At 38.3% G+C, this 21134-nt stretch overlaps 1 protein-coding gene and 1 non-coding gene across 8 annotated transcripts in view; one reads left to right on the plus strand and one right to left on the minus strand.

Annotated features, from left to right (window-relative positions):
• LOC100475400 (melanoma-associated antigen B18) overlaps window positions 1-21134 on the plus strand; it is a 420370-nt gene that overhangs the window by 221095 nt on the left and 178141 nt on the right. For all 7 annotated transcript variants that reach the window (XM_034649752.1, XM_034649751.1, XM_034649754.1 and 4 more), the window contains one exon: window positions 176-267. The gene's annotated coding sequence lies outside the window, so the exon portion shown is untranslated. The remainder of the gene's footprint in view (window positions 1-175; window positions 268-21134) is intronic.
• On the minus strand, window positions 9820-9925 carry LOC117797527. Its single transcript, XR_004622542.1, has one exon. It is a non-coding gene; the product is annotated as a U6 spliceosomal RNA (small nuclear RNA).

A 21134-nucleotide genomic window follows, 5' to 3' on the forward strand; every position in this document is an offset into this window, starting at 1 on the left:
ATAATTTAATGATCTCCCACACAGTTGCTTCGTTGGGAGTATAACGACTTCATCGTTGTAGCTAAAAATGCCTGTTGGGGAGAAAGAAGGAAATAAAACTCCCTGGAGGTGGTTCTTTTAAAGATGCATTGGATTAACCACCTTGCTCCACTATTGGTGCTGTTTCCATTTGCAGGCCCGGTTTTCAGCGTGCCGCCCCCGTTTGTAGATACCTATGGTGGCTCTCAACTGGCTCTTAAGTGGAATTCAATCTCCTGATCCTGGGTGGTAAGGTTCTCCACTTCTTCATTCTCCTTTAGCTAAAATTTCTCTTTTCTGCTTGCCACGTTCACAGCACTCTGTATTCCAAACCTGATTATTTTTGAGGGTTGATGTCTTAGGCTGTTTTCATATTTACTATTATTTCTCCTAGAAAAACCTTGCCAATTCCTTTTGCTTACTGATGAACACTTTCTTCAGATGTCTTCTTAGAGGAATGGCCTTTAAAACACCATGGTAGGTGTTTTCGCTGATCAGTATGACAGGTCCCCACTCCCAGTGGTTTCCAATGCCTGCTGCACATCAGGATCGCCTGGGGAGCACCCTGCTCTGGGCGCGCACCCCAGACCAATGACAGTAGGATGTCCGGGGCAGGGATCCAGGCAACAGTGCTTGTTAATCCTCCCCAGGTGATCACCGCATATTGCAAGGACTGATAACAAATGCCTCAGATTGTTCGGAAAATGCTAAAGATGCCTAACCTTGGGCTTTTTGTGGGTGCATGACTGCTCTTCATTTTGCCCTTGCCAGCTTTCCTAAACTAAAAAGCACAGGCATTTAAAATATCACTTAAGGCCTTAAGTTTCTTAAGAGAAACAACTCCCTTCTTTTTCTTTTTCGCTTTACCTTCATATTCAATCACAGTGGTAGCCGAGGAGCTTCCCCACACAGAAAGGGGCCAGAGCAGAGTTCATGACGTACTGCTTCTGCGTTGTATTAACTCTGTATTGAAAATGTGCTGTGTTTGCTTCCATGCAAACAGACATCTGTGACGTGTATTTCTGAAAATACCCCGGCTTTGGTGTTGAATCAGTATGGGGAATTCGAGCTATGGCATTGGCGGTACCCCACAACAGCACTGCGCGGACGGCCCACTAAGTCGTTGATAATTCGTGGCTCTCTTTTGATTTTGTGCAAGTTGGTGTGAACAGAGATGCAAGTATCTGGTTGAACGGGAACTTTGATCACAGCAGGGAAGGCATCATTTTACCAGGTAATTCACTCTTTTGGACCAGACCCTTAACAGTGGACAGGCGCAAGCATAGCAAGCAGAGAAACCCAAAGATTGTGATTTAAGAGTTCAGAAGGGATCCCCAAAGCTGAAATAATAATAAACTCCCCAGGTCATTCTGAATTAGGGGCTATGGAGCATACTTTGAGAGACTCTATTTTAGCTTTTCTGACTTCTCCAAAGTTGTGTTTTCTCTTGGTATGCCTGCATAATTATAGCCAGGAATGCTCTTCTGAAATGTGACAAACACATTATAATTAGGAAAACAGAGAATATGGTCAAATGAACATAGGCATTGGAGCAGTGAGACCCAATTTTGAATCCTGGCTCTTTGCACATGAGCTAAGGGAAGAATTTAAACTGTGTCATTCCTACTGCCGAGGTTCCAGTTTACCGGGGCATGCTTTGTGATCAGATTAGCCCTGCAGGCACCTGTTGAGGGCAGGACTCTAGTGGACAACTATTACTGCCCAGCTTATTATTATTATTATTATTATTATTATTTTGGTAAACTATCCTCCTGCTAACTGCTACGGATATTAATTACATGGTTTGCCCTGCTTAAAAATAAGGGTTGGCAACCAGAATGCTCCATCTCTCTGGCCACAGTGGCTGGCTGAGCTATGGGCCCAGTTCCTCAAGCTACAGCAATCAAATGACTTTTTCTGGAACCAGGAAGAAGGAGGACGTGCTATCCCCTGTTTTGTTGGTGGAGGGAGGGGCTTGCCTGAGACCAAAACCCACATAAAGAGTAACAGAGATGGAGAGTAAGATAAGTTCGAAGATACTATTGAAGTCTTCAGACAGGGTTGTGCCTAAAGACAGAACTACCCCTGGAATTTGAATTTGTTGAGCCAATAAGTTTTCTCCACCATCCCCTAACAGCTTAATACTGAATTAGACTTCTGTTACTTAAAACTAAGTAATTTCTGACTTAGCGGTTGAGAGGATTTTGAGGAGAGCTAGTTCTGACGGAAGTAGGAGCTAAGTAAAATCAACTTGACACAGTAAGAAAGCCTTGGTTATTAGAAAGAATAGTCAATAGTAGGCGTGCCTGGGTGGCTCAGTCTGTGAAGGGTCTGACTTCAGCTCAGGTCATGATCTCAGGGTCCAGGGATCGAGCCCCACATTGAGCCCTGTGTCCCACTGTGTGCTTGGGGGGGGGGGAGTCAGCTTTTCCTTCTCTCTTTGCCCTCTCCCCCACCACTCACACTCTCTCTGTCTCTCTCTCTCTCTCAAATGAATAAAGAAAATAATTTTAGAAAGAATAGTCAATAGTAAATTAAACATGACATTCCTTTTTGAGATTTGTCATGTGATGCACTTTCTCCACCTGTAGGAGTCCTGTTGAATATTGGGATAAAAATATCAGGGTGAAGGAATTAAAGTTCAAAACCAAAACCAGAAGGAGCACTTCCAACAAAAATTCTGTAAAGGACCTGTGCAGATGTTTTGGGGTATGAGGGGAGGGAAGCACTTGCACACCACTTCACCACACCACTCCTGACCAGCTTTGCCGACGGAAGTGTGCCAGTGCTTCACTGGCCGTGCTCAGCGACAATACTAGATGTCTGACCTAACTGAAGAAGGGCACGATGGCACTTAGAGGACGACTAGCAGAGACTGAGATGTCTCTGGATGTCTAGCAGAGTAATGGCGTGTCTAGCCGTGAGTGGAAACAAATAGAAGTTTCCAATGTGTATCCACTGCCTGTGGGTGTAATAGTACTTAGGCACGTATGTGAACACACATAAGTTAACACCTGCAGACTCTCAGATATAACGGAGTGTGACTTTTGCAAGCAAGTAGAGGTTCTTTGTCAGTACCCGGGATAAGAACCATTGAAATCTAGGTTATTCCTTTTAGTATGATACCATTTCAACTCATGGTTTCCTGGAGTCTGAGGAAATTCTGATAATAAATAAGAAAACATACATGAAACTATTCAGTATATTCCTAGTAAGTATTCATTAAATATATGCTTATTGTCAACATCATGAAGCAAATTGTGAAGAAATTATAATAGACTGTTAAAGAACATGGCTTAAGAAAGTAAATAATTAAAATATTCAACTTTGGATCTTTTGCAATATTTTTTAAAAGATTTTATTTATTTTAGAGAGAGAGCACATGTGAGAGAGCGAGGGGGGAAGGGCAGAGGGAAAGGGAGAGTATCCCAAGCAGATCCCATGCTGAGCGTGGAGCCCAACACACAGCTTGATCTCAGGACCCTGAGATCATGACTTGAGCCAAAATCAAGAGTCAGATGCTTAACCAACTGAGCCACCCAGGCGACCCTAATCTTTTATAGTTCTAAACGATGATGTTTTATATACTGATACTTTTGAATATATACTTTTTTTTAAAAGATCTTATTTATTTATTTATTTATCTATTTGACAGAGAGAGAGGCACTGAGAGAGGGAACACAAGCAGGGGGAGTGGAAGAGGGAGAAGCAGGCTTCCCACTGAGCAGGGAGCCCAATGCGATGTGGGGCTCGATTCCAGGACCCTGGAATTATGACCTGAGCCGAAGGCAGATGCTTAGTGACTGAGCCACCCAGGCACCCCGAATATATACTTTCCATCTTACCTGATTCATCAAAAAGCTGTGCCCAGAATATATCACATGACCCTGTAATGTTTGCTTATATTAGTTCAAGTTTAATTTCCAGTTTGTAGTGTATCTGGATCTCATTAATATTTTTCCGTTAGCCAGTAAGACGAGAAATATTTTATTGCTGTTTGTGCCGCTGCTTTTTTTTACTTTCTGTTTTTTTTTCTACGTGAATATCTAATGCCCCATCCCAAATGCCAAGTAGTAGTATTCTCACCTAATAATAAGAGAAATTGTCCAGTTTTGTATCTTTTTAAAAGGGTTCATCTCATATGAATGAAATGCATTATGAAAGCTTTCTTTTAGCTGCACTGACTTTGTATTTTTCTTAGATAGTAGTCTTGGGAAAACTTTTTTTTTTTTTTCCTAATAAGATTACATGGCAAAACCTGCCCCGTACTAGTCCTATCTCAGATAGTAGCTCAGACTGGATCCAAGGAGAATTTTTCAGCACAATCAGGAAGTAGTTTTCTTAAATATCAGTTTCATCTTTGGTCTGGTGTCTGGCTGATCTGTTTCTGCCTCTGCCTCTCAGATGACCTAGGGTTTCTCTATCCCTAACTGTGTTTCTAGTGCCTTTGAGAAGCCAAGCACCATGTCTTTGCCAGCACACTGGAATACATACGTCCTGTGCTCAAAAGTTCTGCCCACCTTTCCCAGGAATGGAGCCTGTTGCAGTTCATCGTTGCTTCAGCTAGACTGGTCCTCTGTGCCAGAGGGTGTCACGATTGTCTAATTCTCCGGAAGGGGTTAACCCGCCCCCTCCCTAGCCTTAGCCCTAGTGCATCAGGCCAGCTCTTTCAGTCCTGAATGCACATCCACAGTGGCTCTACACTGGCACGCGCTTCCCACGACTATTTGTCGTGACTTACGCTCTTTCCATTTAAAAGGTCTGTCTTTTCATTTGCATGTCCCCTCCCACTTCATTCCCTGGATTAGTCAGGAATCTTGCAGACTGGGCTTAACAGACACCAAGTTCAAACAGATTTACTAACTTCTCTTTTTGAAAATTCCAGAGACTTCAGTGTCCACCCTCTTTCCATCTTTTGTAATGGCTTTGCTCTCTGCAGCCTATGTTCTCAGGCAAGCTTTATCCATTCAATGCCTGGCCACTGATGCTCTCCTCAGAAGCACTATCGTGATAAGCTCGTGGCAGAGCAAACACACCTCTTTTGAAATAACTCAGGTAAAAATCCAAGGTGACCCTCAGTGGCCTGACTTGAATTACACGTTAATTGAATTACTCACAGGGGCACAAGCCTGCAACCCAAGTCCTGCCCTTAGACACAGGGGCGGACTGTCCCTACCGGAACTATATGAGATTGGGGTAAGAATGGACCTCCCAAAGAAAAACTGAAATACTTTTACTAGAATAAGGGGGGAAACAGATAGCTTAGCAGGCAAAAAGGGCATTCTCACTGTTGTCGGCATATGCTTACTGTCTCAGTACTCAGTGGCTACTTTAAATTCATCTGGCAGTCTTCACTTTCATGTGTTTTTGACAGTACCTTCATTGATAGTGACACTGTGCGGTAACTGACACAGAATATTGCCTGTCTGCTAATTGGAAGACTAACAGGTAACATTTTTAGAGCACTTTCTACATGACAGACTGTGAGTTAATGGAGATTATCAGGTCGGCGTTGATGCAGAACTCACTGAGAATGACATTGGGCTCTGCAGCGTTGTTGCCCTGGAAACAGTAAATAAAAATGAGGAGTGTTGGGTCTGCCTCCTTTGTCAGGTGGAACTGCATTGTGTTAAGGGAGGTTTGCCTTGGTGTGCAGGACTCTGGCCTGTGTGACTAGGACAGTGTAAAATAGTCAGGGGACAATGGGCTCGTGGATTCTATATGCTCAGGTGACCCACGGGGACCTCAGTGCTTATGCTCTGCATGGGTGATGGGGCAAAGTAATGCGTGTACTTGGGCAGATGCTGGGACTGTTGGTGGCACACTGCTGATGTCCCTGTTGTCACCCCTGCCTTGAACTGTTCTGTAAAGTTAAGTAAATATAGCAGCAGATCGAAGCCTGTTTTTGTCTTATGAGTCTTGGTGTCATCTCAAACTTGTAACTCCAGCTTTCCCGCAGCATAGACACTGTTCCAGGAGCTTTATATACAACTGCTTGTTTATTCTTTCTCGAGAATTCTATTAACTTGGTATTAGAGAGGAACAAGTTGAGACATGAAAGGCCCCACGATTTACTCGGACATGAGTAAAATCCATGATCATCCAGCCAGTGCAGCCCAATATTCTGTGCCCTCAGCCAATACGGTGTACTGGCCTGTTTGTCCCAAATCACCTTTCATCTCTTTTGTGGTAATGACCTCAGTATTGTTGAAAGTTTTTCCCACTTATAGCTGAAGAAACAGTGTCATCTCATCTTTAGGTGTGAATTTTACTAACTTAGGGCAGACCAACGGGAGGTGTCACAAAGGTGTTTTCTTACTAACTTCTTGATAGGGGCACATAGCCTGTTTGTCCTACAATCTGGTGACACACATTTGCTTATGTCAAGTTTAGCAAAACTACTATATTTCTACTTCCCTTAGCATTAAAAACGTTTGTTCTTTTTAACATTGTTCTTACAAGATTGTTTTTCTCTTGACTGAAATTTCCACCCACAAAGGATTAGCTAAAATCCTTTGTTGGGCTTTTTTCTTACCACCTGTGAAAGCATTCTGTTCTACCTCTTGCTAATTGGAAACCATCCATCTGGAAGTTTTGAAGCTCAAATATTTTAATGGTGGAAGCTTGTTTTTAGAGTATAAGTACGTCTTTGCTGACACAGGTGATCGGTTGTTTGAGGCACAATTTGAAAAGCACACAGTGAAAGTAACATTTAACCTATTAAAATGATACTTTTACCTAATATTCAAATTGCATTTAATGAAGTCTAACTACATATTGTAATTAAGGTGAAACAGACATTTTATAATATTGAAGTTCTAAAACATTTTTTAAAGTGTATAAAAATGAAGACCCGGGGCACCTGGGTGGCTCAGCTGGTGAAGTGTCTGCCTTCGGCTCAGGTCATGATCCCAGGGTCCTGGGATTGAGTCCCGCATTGGGCTCCCTGCTCAGCAGGGAGCCTGCTTCTCCCTTTCCCTCAGCTTCCCCCCCCCCCGTTCCTGCTTGTTCTCTCTCTCTCTAGTGCTCTCTCTCTATCTCTCTGAAATAAATAAATAAAATCTTAAAAAAAAAAAAAAGATGAAGACCCACATATCAAGGGTCTAAATGAAGGGGCTAGGAATAAAAATTAAAATTTCCTTATTGTATTTAAGTTTATAGTAAATCACCCACACCCTCTCTGTTTACCTTAGGACTTTTTTGGCTGAGTTAATCTGAATTAGATTCCACCTACATCTGTCAGTCTTAAAGTTAGAAGTTGAAAAGGGCCTGTGTAGTTTAGCAAAAGTTCTGGGTTACATTAAAATGGCCTCAAATAAAATCAGAAGATTAACCGGATTGAAATTGTTCTTTTGGATGTAGGAAAAGTAGTCATGAATGGTGTTTGAGGGCCAGAAAATCAGCATGTAAAGTGGTTTGGTTTGGGGAAATTTTATTTGTTTATGTGACACTGCTCAATATTCAACAGGTATTTATTGAGCAGCTGTAGGCCCTCGCATGGGAAAGGAGTGACAGCAGAGCAAAGGGAAGAATAGATCTGAGAAAGGGAGAAAATGGGGAACTGCGAGCCAGATATTTGCATTAGAATGAACACTAGCTACTGTGAATTTGCTTAGAAAAATGTAGAATCACATCTATTTCCACATGTAAGGAAAACACAGTGATTGGCCCTTTCCTAAGTAAATGGCAAGATCCGACCTATATTCATTCTAGAATTTCTAGGGGTGCATGTCTTTGCCAGTCCAAAGGATGCTTAACTATAAGGAATAATGATGTCTCCAGAGAAGTTGTAGTTAGAACATGGGTTCAAGAAGTAATGGTGTGCTTGAAATATTCATGATTAGAAAGACTATCAATATGCTTAGATTTTTATTTGGACTAAAGTTTATTTGGACTAAAGTTACAATACTATAAAGGGTGCTTTTGTTTTTACTCATAAAACCTTTATTGATGAATTGTTAGTACCTTGGAATTATTCCTTTGTAAGCTGCATCTACAGCGTGGAATTGATCCAAGGGACATATTTTGCTGATTGGTGCATTATTTTCTCATGTAGTGTTAGGTTAAAAAATGCTTCTAAGGGTTTTTCTTTTTTTCTACATTATTATTTCATGTTCAATTACATCGCTTTGGGATTATGTTTCTTAAACGGATAGCCGATATTCAGCATCTCGTATGTGCATATAAGAAGTCTCACCACCAGCAGGGCACACAGGGAAATCATTTGTGTAGATAAAGGTTGTTAGTGTCATATACCTGGCACTGGGTACTGTGATGGAGAGATTGTATATACAGGCTCTGGAGCCAGCTTGCCTGGTTCAAATTCCAGCACTGACACTAGCTGTGTGGTGTCAGGCAAGTTACTTATGTTCTTATGACTTTTTTTTCATCTGTAAAATAGGGATAAGAATAGCACCTACCTCATAGGATGGTTTTAAGTAGTTAATAAATGCCAGCATTATAGAATATTATACTCTTTCTTCTGGGTCTACATTTTTCCAAGTCAATCCTTAAAATTCGATGGCTCGTATTAGGTCTCCTATGTGTCATGACTGATATTATACTACTTTAACTGTTCCTGTTTTCCTTTTAAGGTAAGACAGTCCGACTCTCTTTTGATTTAGTATAATCTGAAAGTATAGTATTCATATTCCCAAATGTTAGGTATCTGCTTACACTTAATGTCCAATTGGATGTCAGTTGATCTGGTGGGAAAGTAGTCATGGGTGGTTTTTGAGTTAATTTATTTCTTCATTTACAACATTGTGCAGTGAAATGTGCTAATACTCTGAGGGATGCAAAAAGAGAAAAATGTCTAGAATCTTACTATCTGGTAGAAGAGATAAGAAAATTAGCCAAATAACTACTGAAATTATTTCATAGATGGTAAACAGTAAAGGTATGATTCATGTATTAACACCAACACTTGGTAAATATCAATTCATTCTAAAATGTAGACAATAATCTTAACTGTTCATGACAGATTGGAGATTCTAGAATTCATTTGGGAGATAGAGATTTTATTCTCATCCCAGGAGACTGAAGTCAATTTCACATGAAGGTTAGATTTCAAGTCAGTGTATACAATATCATTTGCAGTCAAAATTACCTTTGATTGGGGCGCCTGGGTGGAGCAGTCGTTAAGCATCTGCCTTCGGCTCAGGGCATGATCCCGGCGTTATGGGATCGAGCCCCACATGAGGCTCCTCTGCTGTGAGCCTGCTTCTTCCTCTCCCACTCCCCCTGCTTGTGTTCCCTCTCTCGCTGGCTGTCTCTCTCTGTCAACTAAATAAATAAAATCTTTAAAAAAAATTACCTTTGATTATTCTTTTTTTTTAAGTCTTTATCTAAATTCCAGTTAACATATGGTGTCCTGTTACTTTCAGGTGTACAGTATAGTGATTCAACACTTCCATACCTCACCTGGTGCTCATCGCAGGTGCCCTCCTTAGTGCCCATCACCTGTTTCCCCCATTCCCCCACCTACCTCCCCTCTGGTAACCAGCAGTTTGTTCTCAAGTTAAAAGTCTGTTTCTTGGTTTGCCTCTCTGACTCTGTTTTCCTTCCTTTATTCATTTGTTTTGTTTCTTAATTTCCACATATGAGGGAAATCATATGGGTGTTGGTGAGGATGTGGAGAAAGGAGAACCCTCCTGCACTCTTGATGAGAATGCAAACTGGTGCAGCCGCTGTGGAAAACAGGTGACATACGGAGGTGCTGAATCACGATGTTGTACACCTGAAACTAATATTGCACTGTATGTTAGCTAACTGGAATTCAGATAAGAACTTTTTTTTTTTAATTATATGGAATGCTTCACGAATTTGCGTGTCATCCTTGCGCAGGAGCCATGCTAATCTTCTCTGTATCAGATAAGAACTTCTTAAAAAACTATAATGAGATAACACCTCACACCTGTCTGAATGGCTAAAACAACAGGAGAAACAACAGGTGTTGGTGAGGATGTGGGGAAAGCGACACCCTCTTGCACTGTTGGTGGGAATGCAAACCGGTGCAGCCACTGCGGAGAGCAGTATGGAGGTTCCTCAGAAAGTTAAAAGTAGAACTACCCTAAGATCCAAAGCAATTGCACTACTAGGTATTTACTCAAAGAATACAAAAATACTAATTCAAAGGGGTACATACACCCTGATGTTTATAGCAGCATTTTCTGCAATAGCCAAATTATGGAAACAGCCCAAGTACCCATCGGTTGATGAATGGATAAAGAAGAAATGTCCTCTGCATGTGTGTGTGTGTGTGTGTGTGATACACACATACACACAATGGAATATTATGCAGACACAAAAAGAATGAAATCTTGCCATTTGCAATGACATGGATGGAGCTAGAGAATATTTTGCTAAGCAAAATAAGTCTGAGAAAGACCTTTGATCATTCTTAAGATTACAGGGGTTGGTTTTGTCTGGACACCCCAGCTCTTTGGCAGCTTTTCCTCCAGCTTGAGAAGAGCTCTCTTTCTTCAACTTGGCAACAGATTAGGCAGTTGGCTTATGTTTGAAAGTGCTACTATATGAAAAAATGTGTATTTTTAAACACTGGACTCACTCTCAAAGCAGCAAGAAGCTTACACAAATAGAGGAATTCAGAGATGGGGTGAAGTGGATTAGAGGGAGAGTGGAATTGTAACTCCTAGCGCACCTTTATTTTGTGGCCCATTTGGTTGAATGGAATAACTAACAGAATCGCTGGCACTATTTTAATTCTTTCTCTGTCTCTCATTCCTCAATTCTTTTCAATTAGCCTGAGTGTATATACTTGAATTAGTATGAGTTAAATGCACGTTTGTTGTGCTCCAGCAATATCCTAGAAGGACAGGGACACATAGCATGAAGAGGTGCACAGCATGCTGAGGGATTCATCCATCCCAATTGTATTCCCTCAACTTTGTGATTTATTTACATTGCTTCACACACATGAAAGTCTTTATTGCTAGACGTGTGTCAGATGGAGTGGTAAGCTCTGAAATGTGAATTACTTCTTCCTCTTCATCACGACCCTTCTAAATTTTAGTCCAGGTCTGGAAGAGGCCTAAATCTAGAGGAAGGCTGAGGAATGGCTGGGCTAGCCTAGTTGCACTTCGTGGAAGAGGATTCCCTCTTCCTTGCATGAAAATAATTAATTTGGGCATTTCTTAGGAGAACTGTGCCAGGACAGATAGTGAATGACAGAAACCATTCTAACAAACTGTACAGTTAGTTATATCATGTATATGATTTAGATTTGTGTCATTTGTCTTAGTCATTTCAATTGATCTTTCTAAAATCCTGATAGAGAATATATGCAGCCATCATCCTTCAGTGCACTGGTCTTGATCTGTTTCTCTTCTGAGTCGTTATGAAATATCAGAAAAAAGGATGATACAATACGATAACTACAGTTTCTAGAGGAACAGTACTTGACTGTTTTACTAGAGTCTTCAGTTATAGCTAGGTTCTTTACTTCGCCAGTTTTGTTCAGTTACTGAAAATGACATCTGAAAGTTAATGCTAAGTTTGCAAACTGAGGTGATGCCTATATGGATGCTCCCTGAACAATTCTTTGAACTTTTCTGTTTTAAAATTTTTGTAGTAAAATACTGAGAAGAAAAGTCCTTAAAGCTTAAAATTTCAAAAATAGATCTTTTCAAACATTTCATCCCATAGTCCTTTATTGGTTGCCTACTACGTAATTGCACTTGGATAAGTGCTGTGGACAAACTTGAATTCAATGTGGTGTCTGCCTTTAAGAATACTGAATAACCCACTAGGTATCATGTAATCATAAGTATTTATTTTCACACTCATGAGTATGCAGGTTAACTGCGAGTTGGGTGATCTCCTGACTGTTTCAAATGGAAAATTCCATTGGGTGTGGTTCCTTGCTGCATTTAGTCAACATAGGTTCATTCTGAGACCCTCTGTCTTCTTAAGATGATGGCAGAATTACAAGAGGGTAAACCCTACCAAGGAACTAGATTTCATGCCTTTGGTGACATCACTACTCCTAAAGCATATTGGCCAAAGTGAGTCACATGGTTGAGCCCAAAGTCAAGAAAAGGGAAAGTAAACTCTGCCTCTAGTGGGGAGAATTACAAAGTCACATGGGGAGAGGCATGGTACGGGGAAGAAAGCATTGGAACCAAACTTAAGTCTATCTCAAAAGGTTTGGAGTCTAATTCTTGACAAAGCAGACAGAATACTGTACTGCCGGCAATAAGATAGTCGTCTTGAGCACAGTGGAAATGGAGCGTTCCATCTGTTCAAAGGAGAAATTAATACGATTGAGTACTAATCTGCAGGTCCGTGTTTCCTATTCAGTGATTCTCACCTTAGATCATTTGAGAGCTGTATAGATTAGTCTACTTTATTATCAGACTGTTTTATGACAGAGAACAAGAGCAATACAAAAAGTACTTGTTACGCCCTTATTGTTTTTAAGATTCTTTTCTAGACCCATGGAAACAGTGATAATTCATGTCCAGTTCCCTTCTTTCAAGGAGGTCTCTGGGAAGTGAAATATAAGGACATTTTAATTTTTGTGCCACCTACTTCCTTAGCAGTAAATCTATGAGTGATAAATTATAGACTTGACTTCGTTTCTGAACAATTTTTAGGAATAAACTGAATTTTCTTTGTGTTTTGATGAAAGGTTTGCATCCACTTAAAATTATACCCTTGTTGTATAGATCAACATTGAGAGAAATCAACCATAACATTTTATAATTAAAAATAATGCAGGGTGTAAGATCTTTATTGCTTGCAGAACTTTAAAAATCTATTAATTTCCCATTAGTTGCAGCATAATAACCCAACTCCTTAAATGGAAAGGAGAATAAACTTCTTGAACCAAAGTTTGTGATAGAGACCCAGCATGTACTATTAATTTAAACTGTTTCTCTGAATAATTTGATTATATTTTATGATACAACCAGTTCAGTGAATTGGAAATGTAGAAAATGTTTCATTTGGTTCCCAAATGAGGGATAATGAAGGTCATAAAATGTCTACTAAAATGAATAAATTGCTATTAAGATAAAGTATGTAAATAAGTCAACAAAAATCAGTCTCTTTCTCTTCATATATGTTGAGAGAGAGAATATATGAATACATATATATATATAGAGAGAGAATATATATATGAAGTATGTATATATACATACATAGTACAGAATACTGAAAATTTGTAGTGATCGATTATATTTATTTCCTCTATATAATTAATTCACTGCCCCTCAATCATACATAACCTATTCTTACATGCTTAAATGCAATTTTTTTGAGAATTTTAAAGCAAAAAACAAAAGTTAGAAGCACATGCCAATCAGAATGCATAAAACTAACATGCCTGACAGTTTGAAGAATTATTGAGGATGTGGGAGTAACTGCAACCATCATATCCTACTGGTAGAAGTTTATACTGATAAAATTGCTTTGGAAATTTCCTTGGGAATATCTTCGAAATCTGAACATATATACACTCTGTGACATAGGAATTCAACTCCTAAGTATACAACCCAGAGTAATATATATGTGTATATGCATCAGAAGATTAAAAAAAAGATATATACAAAGGTGTATATAGCAGTATTTTTCATACTATCTCTATACTGGAGTTTCAGGGGTGCCTGGCTGGCTTAGGCAGAAGAGCATGTGGCTCTTTTTCTTGAGGACATGACTGCGAACCCCACATGGGGTGTAGAGATTACTTACATAAATAAATCTTTAAAAAAATTTAAAAACCCACTGGAGTTTCAGTGCACATTGCCTCTAGAAAGAATAAACAAATTGAGAAATACTCACAGTTGAACGTTATCCAGCGATGAGAGGGATTAAATTACTGCTATAAACTATAACCTGTATGAGCATCAGCATAATATTTAGCCATAGAAGCAAGGAAAAGAGTACACAGCGTACCATTGCATTTATATAAAGTTAAGACAAGACAGCACTAATCTAAGATGTCAGAAATCAAGGTAATGGTTGCTTTTATGATGGCACTTAGTGGAGGTGGGGCTGATGGGGCCTTAAAGGTATTAGTAAATATTGTACTTTTCCATCTGGGTGGTGCTTAGACGGGTGTGTCTCCTTGGTGAAAATGTACTATGCTGTATAATTAAGATTTGTGTGCTTTTTTGTGTATATGTTTTGAATTGCTTTATTGAAGTAGAATAGTAAAGAATTACAGGTACTTGATGTGTGTGATTTGGTAAGTTTTGGGCATAGGCAAACACCTGTGATACCATCCCCGCAAACACGGAAAGAGACATATCTAACACCTCCCAGAGGTTTCTTGTGTCCTTTTGTTTTGTTTTTTCAATTTGCTTTATTTCTGTAAACCTTAAAAAAAAAAAAAAGCCTATGTCTGATTTCTCAATCCGCTGACTTCCTGCCACCCCTATTTTTCACAATTTCTGAAACAACTGCTTAATGACTAACACATTTTTACAACTTCCCATTATTTTTCATTCTTCAAATCATAGAGGAATTATTGTAATCTTTTCAAGTCCCTCGTTCTGTTCACTTACTATTAATTCCTTTTGTGGGGATCAGACAGGAGAACTTAGAGAATTTTATAGAGCCTCTCATCATTCTTGCTTCTGCCAAAAGAAACTTTATGTTACAAACCTTTATTATTGATTCTCTCCATGACATTTAAAATGATATCTTTCATAGGAATTTTGCCTGCTACCACCTTTCTGCCCAAAGTAATTTACAGCAGCCGTGGAAATTTTGAAATTAGATTGGAGACCTTCTGTCCCAAACCACATGCTTCTTGAAACAGAGGGAGTTTTAAATAGTGTGAGGTTATCCTAATCCTGGCAATAATACCTGAGAATAACAAAAGACTTAATGGGTTGATCTATTAAGTCCATTTTCATATCAGGGGTGAGATTTTTTTTTTTCCTTGAGAAATCAAGGTTAGGTCTGATTCCAGGCATGCTTTAAGCAATGAACTTGAGTTCCTAGGAAAGGAAGACCTCCTAAGGTAAGCAGAGGGCGCACTCATTCAATTAGAAAGCCCTTTAACAAAGGAATGTCTTCCTTGTGAGCAGTATGAAAGCAACCGCCTGTTACTAAGGCATGTTAAACCACCTCTGGGGTATTTTGCCAAATCTTTAAGCTGCATTACAAGCTTTTCGTATAAAGTGTGTTTTTCTCTGAAATAGCTCAAACAGTCTCCTCTCTCTCTCTCTCTCTTCCTATACCTGACAGACTCCTTCGAAGTTCCCCAACTTCAAACCCTAATTTCCCCTATAGCTGTCCCGAAGTTCCACATAGGGAGCTCTTGAGAAGCAAGACATCTGCTGATAGGGCAGAGTTCTTTTGCGACTAGAAGAGGAGAAACCCTTGTAAAATGTACAAGACTTGTCAAAATTATTCTTTTTTTTTTTTTTGCCTTATGCTTAAGTATCGCTTGTAGGATAAAGAAAATCTGTGCATAGTGAAAGATAAACAGCATGACTTAGGCGCTAAGCAAATTTAATCATGAATTCCCGGAAATTCCTTCAAGTTTTATTACTAGATGCTGTGGTTTTAAGTGGCCCCATGTGCTCTGTAAGGAGATGTATTTGACTGCTAGTTGCCCCTCCAAATCTGTTATACCTTTCTTCCTGATTAAATAGGGCACCCCAACTGGAGACCGTAGTCCCCAGCCTCCTTTGCAGCCACATATGGCCATTTAGCTCAATTCTTGCTAATGAAATAGGAGCATAAGCAATTTTTGCTTAATCTGGCTTTCTTCTATTGTCTCTTCACACAAGCTGGAAGCCAAATGCAGGAGAGCAGAAGGCTATGACTGTGAGGAAGAGGGCTGTGTGCCAGGGGGTAACACGGCGCCAATGCCAAAGGTGCCTTTACCGTTGAGTGTCTTGATGGGTCTGAGCCAGACCACACCTGCAGTCTAGATGTGGAACTAGCATGAGAATGAAATAGACTTCGTACTGCTTGTGGATGTTTTTATCTTTGTGATGGAGGTGAATCTTTATCCTAACTCATCCAGATAGGGTTCTTTTCACTCTTGATTACGAATTTTTGGTCTGCTTTCAGTTTTTTAAGATGATAGAACACATATGTGATGATCTCCGTGATAAAAAATGCTTTCTATTTCCAAAGGATATTTGTTTTATCAGGACCTTTGTCTGTGTTCCGTGATATTCAAAACAATCCTGTGGTGGCGCTTCACCTGATTCCTTTTCCCTAGTTTACAGATAAGGAAACAAGTTTATTGGCATTTGCACCTTTATCTTTCCAAATGGTCTCAGGAACCTATACAAGTTAGAGGACATTTAGATGGCTGACCATTCATTCAGGTCAATCCAAAATCTCTTATTGAATTAAATTCTACAAGCACAATAAGGTGTTTCACCCTTTTGGATTGCAGTACACATGGCTTTTTATTGTATTCATTTGACAGCCAGTATATCTCTTTAATAAAATAAAAAGATAAATTAAGTGCCTTTTCAAATGAAGTATTTAATATATTAAGAAATTTCCTATTTACTCCTTCTTTTTATAAATACAGCTAATTGGGAAAATATAAAGGAAATGTAAAACATTTCTCATAGTCCCCAGTACTCCAAATTAAACGCTATTAATAATCCCCATAGAAATTATTTTAGTCATTTTATGAAAGTCTCCATTTTCATGAGTTTCCAAATGAATTTTTAAATGACATATTTTATTTTTCCTTACTGTAAAATTAACAGAGGAAAGAAAAGTCTGAAAATTACTTGTAACTCCAAGACTCAGAGATAACTACTTTTTATGTATGTGAATACTTTTTTTTTTTTGGACGTGAAACACTCTTTTACAAAAAGGAAATATGCTCTTTACAACATTTTCAGTTAATGACAGTGGCTACTTTTCATGATCCCCATTAGGGCCAGCCATTGCGCTACCAATGTTCTACCATTACCTTCTTTAGCATTCAGAAGAAAGCCTGTAAGATAAGTGCTGTAATTATCACCATCTTTCCACAAGAAGGAACTGAGTCTTGGTTAAACAACTTATGCATCATAGCGAAGGTATGAAAGTATTAAATACGACCACGGGTTGTTTCTCTTGAAAGCCTGCGCCACACACATTTTACTATGCCATTTGAATGTCAAGAAACACAAGACCGTGAGATAATCCATCCTATGCAGGCACCACAACTGTCCCAGTCAATGTTTTACTTTAGGATATATAACTTTCCTAATATTCACAGCATTGTATTTGCTTTTAAGTCTTTGTATGTGGTCATTTGGATGGAGTTCATGTTTTTAATTGGGGAAATTTATATTCTGTCCTGAAAAGGAGAGAAATGGAAAGAATCTGGCTATGTGGCATCTAAGCCCAGTGAAATATTCAAAAAGTAGAAGCCCCTCGGGAGCATATTTATCAAAGTTATTCAGTATGGGTGCAAAAATAAAATATTTGAAATTAAATATTTACACCTTCCATTATGAAAAAATAGTCCTGGGAATAGCCTCCATTTAGCAGAATTAGCTCAAGCTTAGTAGACACCTTGCCACCTGTACAGAGACTCCTCAATTAACATTATTAATGCCTGGAGAGAGGAGGCTTTTGAAGTTGTCAACAAGTTAGAGTTTATTAGCCATCAGATGCAACTTTGAGGAAGTTGCAAATGATTTTTTGAAAAAAAATTAAAAGCAAGTCGACATTGGAAAAATTCTTTAGGATAATACTAATGGCACATTACTAGAAACATACATAGTTAAATACCTGATAAAAGTATATAGATATATAATAATAATCATCGCACCTATCTTATATTTTAGTGTTCAGAATATGAATAAAAGGATTGTTTGGTTTAATATATGCAGATACATGATTTCTTAGAAATTATTTTGGAAAATAATTTTTGAGCAGGACTCTTTCTTAGGTTCACTGACATAAATAACTCAAATGTGTAAAAATTTATATTTTTTGTTATTTTAGCATCCCTTTTGAATATAACATTCTCCCAGTTAGGGTAATAAATTATATGGTCTCCCTGCCCATAAACATTTCTTATCCATCTCTGAGTGATATATGCTCCTTTATTAGCTCAGTCACTATCCTTTTATGATATCTTTTAACATTTCAAATAATAAGGTAAATCAGCAAATACTTTATATATAAACTAGTAAAAGAAGAAGATGAAAGAGTTTATATTAATAAGATTTATAATGACTATAGTTATCTTCGCTACAACTAGTCATGCAATAGTATATAGTATTGATTTAAGTTTGTTTCGTTACACATTTTATTTTCCCTTTACCTTTGGATAAAACCTCAATTCGTCATAATAATTTGCTTGGTGGCATAATTCAAAACTTTATTTCTGAGGTTTCTGAGCCTAGTGGTCTTGCTTGTAATCACTTGATGTCTTCTGCTATTAATTTTTACCACTACACAGAACAATACAAGGCACCTTTGTGTCCTTGATTTTATCAGGTAGGTAACTGTCCCAGTATCAGTGAAGGATGCAGTCTGTGCCTTTACAGCTAATTCTTACCCCACTCCTGGAAGCGAAGTTGCAGTCGTATTCAATCTCTCGCCCTCTCTTCCATCTTGGATAATCCCTTAGCCTTGACTCCACCAATTTCTAGCTACTTTCACTTTACCATATGTTTGTGCCAATATTCTTTTCCAGGTTGTGTCGTGGTTAATGCCTCTTGGATTATGGAAGTTAAGAGCAATTTTAGTTCTTTAAAATAAGCTGACATGCCAAACACATTTGTTTTCCTACTTTGTAAACGTTGAAAAAACTATGTTTTAAATTAGAAGTAGACATATTAACAAATTTATAAAATTTAGTTTTTGGAAGGAACTTATTATATATTTCATAATAGAATTTACTACTTGATTTTTGTCTTATATGAATTCCCAGGGAAAATCATTTTTATTCTCTGTTTATATTATTTATATTAACCTATCAGAAAGCTGGGTTTTTTTTTTCAATCTGTAACTGAGAGAATTGCATCTTAAAATAAACAAAGTTCCAGTATTAAAAAATAGGAGCTTTGTTAGTGAAAACTCATCACAATGTAATGGCTTTTTTAAGAAATAATGGCAAACTGTTGTCTGTAATTTCAATTGTAGTTCAGAGGAATTTTATAATCTTAATTGAGCATATAAAAAGAAAAAAAAATCCATCATTGTCTAGCAGCCTTGTAATCTCTATATGACAAGCATCATTTCAAGAAAAGACTAAAACTTTGTGGGTTTTTTGGAAGTTATTTTCTCCTTGCCTTACAGTACATTCAAGGTTTTTTTTTTTCTTTTCATTTATAAAGTAACAGCAAAACAAAACCTACAATACCTACAGCAGTAAACAACAAAAGACTGAACTTGAAAGAACAATGTGTTCTTCTGTTACATTTGCTAGCTGTATCTTGTCACTGCAATAACCTCTTAAATTTGTTTAGTGCTTTATGGTTTATACTTTCACAAGCTGTGATCTTACATTTGATCCTCAAATAACTCTGAGATACCTACTGTGGGTAATTTTTTATGAGACAGAGATGTGCTGGCTTACACATAATTTCTCCAGCTCTCCCCAAGACCAATGATAGACACAGCTAAGATTATTTACTTTATCCCTGAATTAATTCTGGGAGGTATTAAACCTATCAGCTCAATCTCATCAGCATCATGGTTAACCACCAACTAATGTCACCCAATTTGTTTAATGCTGTTGTTGCAAAAAATGTTATAAAAACACCACTGAGCTGAATGAATGTGTAACTTAGTAATCACAATCATGCAGAATTCAATTACCACAATTAAAATGCTTTAAAGTAAATTAAAGGGTTTTGCTATATTTATGCTACAGTCCTCAACAGAAAAATAAAGGTATATCCAGAGAGAACTAGAAGGGTATGAACTCCCTAGAAAGCCACACTACAATGAAAGATTTATTACATTATGTCATTGGGTAAAATAATTTGAAGATAGTACTCTGCCCCTCCTCCCACTTGTTCTTTCAATTTCTCTCTCTGTCTCAAATAAATAAATAAAACCTTTTAAAAAATGAGTAGCCCTTGATTTGTAATAAGGACAATAATATTGAAAAACGCTATACAACAAGATGTGTGATTCTTGACAAGAATGTGATTTGAGATAAATGTTTTTTTAAATCTCCCACCTGAATTGATGACTCCAAAAATTTCTTTTTTTACTTTGATTTCTAGATGTCTGAGAAAGGAAATCCAAAGCTAATCTCTTATTTTCCCCAACCACATCAACCCCTATCCCCACCGAATTTTCTCCTTCTGTGGCTTTCCCTTTCTCAGTAAAAGGTAATTCCATCTTTAATTTCCTTAGGCCTAAAACCATTGTGTTTATCTTGAACTCTTCCTTTCTCTCACTCCGCACATTCAATCTAATAGAAAACACCACCACCACCACCACCCCATCACCCTGGTTCATCAAATCTTCATCAAATCTTACTGGGTTTATTGCAAATTGTCTCCTAAATGGTCTCCTTGCTTCAATTCCTGGTAAGTAGGGTCATCCTTTTAAAATATCAGTCACAATATGTCACCTCTCTTCTCAAAACCTTTAAGAGCTTCTCATCTCAATTAAAGTAAAATCTGTATTCCTTACAATAATCTGCATGGTCCCTGATGATCTGTACCTGGCTACCTCTGGCCTCATTTTCTTCCCCGTGCCCTTTCCTCACTTCAAGTTATACCAGCCTCCTCTGTTTCCCCCAGTTGACTGCAGTGGCTATATTGGAACACTGTTTCCTCATGTAGCAATATGGCTTCCTCAATCACTTCATTCATGTCTTTGTTCGAATGTTGCTACATCAGAGGACTACCTTGACCATTCTGTCTAAAATAGCTAGACAGAAGGATAGCTGGATACACATATAGTTGGATGTAACTGTAGATATAGATATAATGATATGTCTCTCTCCACACATTGCTGTCATTAGATGATGAATTTTACAACCAAAGTCTCTGGTTTTTGTCTCTGTTGACTGCTGTGGCCTTTATGCTTAAGACAGCTCTTGACAAATAACAGCATCAAAAAAAAAAAGTTGAGTGAATGAATTATTATAATCATTATGTAGTATGTAGCTGGGCAGGGTGGGGAGGTAGTGGGCAGGGGAGGTTTTTAAA

The sequence above is a fragment of the Ailuropoda melanoleuca genome, chromosome X (genome assembly GCF_002007445.2).
Source record: "Ailuropoda melanoleuca isolate Jingjing chromosome X, ASM200744v2, whole genome shotgun sequence".
Classification (NCBI taxonomy): Eukaryota; Metazoa; Chordata; class Mammalia; order Carnivora; family Ursidae; genus Ailuropoda; species Ailuropoda melanoleuca.